The sequence below is a fragment of the Lonchura striata genome, chromosome 9 (genome assembly GCF_046129695.1).
Source record: "Lonchura striata isolate bLonStr1 chromosome 9, bLonStr1.mat, whole genome shotgun sequence".
Lineage (NCBI taxonomy): Eukaryota > Metazoa > Chordata > Aves > Passeriformes > Estrildidae > Lonchura > Lonchura striata.
In genome coordinates, this window is record NC_134611.1 from 20,963,721 (window position 1) to 20,964,575 (window position 855).

The 855-nt window shown below is 54.2% G+C and overlaps 1 non-coding gene across 1 annotated transcript; it reads left to right on the forward strand.

Moving 5' to 3' along the window:
• The first annotated feature begins 549 nt into the window (after nt 1-549).
• TRNAR-UCU (transfer RNA arginine (anticodon UCU)) lies at nt 550-635 on the forward strand. Its single transcript is given in 2 exon segments — nt 550-586; nt 600-635. It is a non-coding gene; the product is annotated as a tRNA-Arg (tRNA).
• The last annotated feature ends 220 nt before the right edge of the window (nt 636-855 follow it).

Here is an 855-nt window from a genome sequence, read left to right on the forward strand (position 1 = left end):
TACCTCATACTGCTGTCTCTTGGGGGCTTTATTACACCTATTCATTATTTTAAAAACAGTATCGCGGACTTGTTTCAGGCTACAATTACAGCTTTTATGGAAAAATCTTCTCTTTCTGAATCCATGGAGGAGGGCAGTGCTACAGAGCTTTTACGGACGTCTGGAGGAGTTCCTCAATACACGGCCACCTGTGGATTATAATTATGTCCTTCGAGCAGAAGGATCAATACTGGAAACGCCAGAGTGGTATGACAACAAATATTTTATACTGATCACTGATGAAGTCGGTCTTCGTTAAGAAATGAGGGCGCAGCCCGGTGGCGAGCGCTGCGCAGGAAGCCGTGGGCCCTACCCGGGCCGCGGGCAGTGCTCAGGCGGCACGCAGCGGCTGCCGCGAGACTCGTTTGTGCAGCACCGTGTACGGCAAACCCTGTTCGTGCTGGTTAAGAAAAATAAAATTGAAAAACTAGAAAGAGTTGAAAGCTCTCGGGGCTAACGCGTGACGGCGCGCGCAGGCTCTATGGATGGTGTGCGGAGATTCCAACAGGTGGCTCCGTGGCGCAATGGATAGCGCATTGGACTTCTAGAGGGTTGAAGGGATTCAAAGGTTCCGGGTTCGAGTCCCGGCGGAGTCGTGTCTTCTCTTTTTTATTTTATTTTATAAATTTCCCCCGCCCCTTACGCCTTTTGGGCGGAAATCTTTCCCTCACGCTCTCCTGTCCCTTACCGGCGCAGGTATCCGGTACGCCGGCCTGGCCCTTCTCCCGTCAGCGAGGCTTTCCGGGCCCGCCTCCCGCCGTGCCTGCCGGTCTGGGGAACGCTGGAAGCGGGCGGCGACAGCAGCCATCGGCCGTC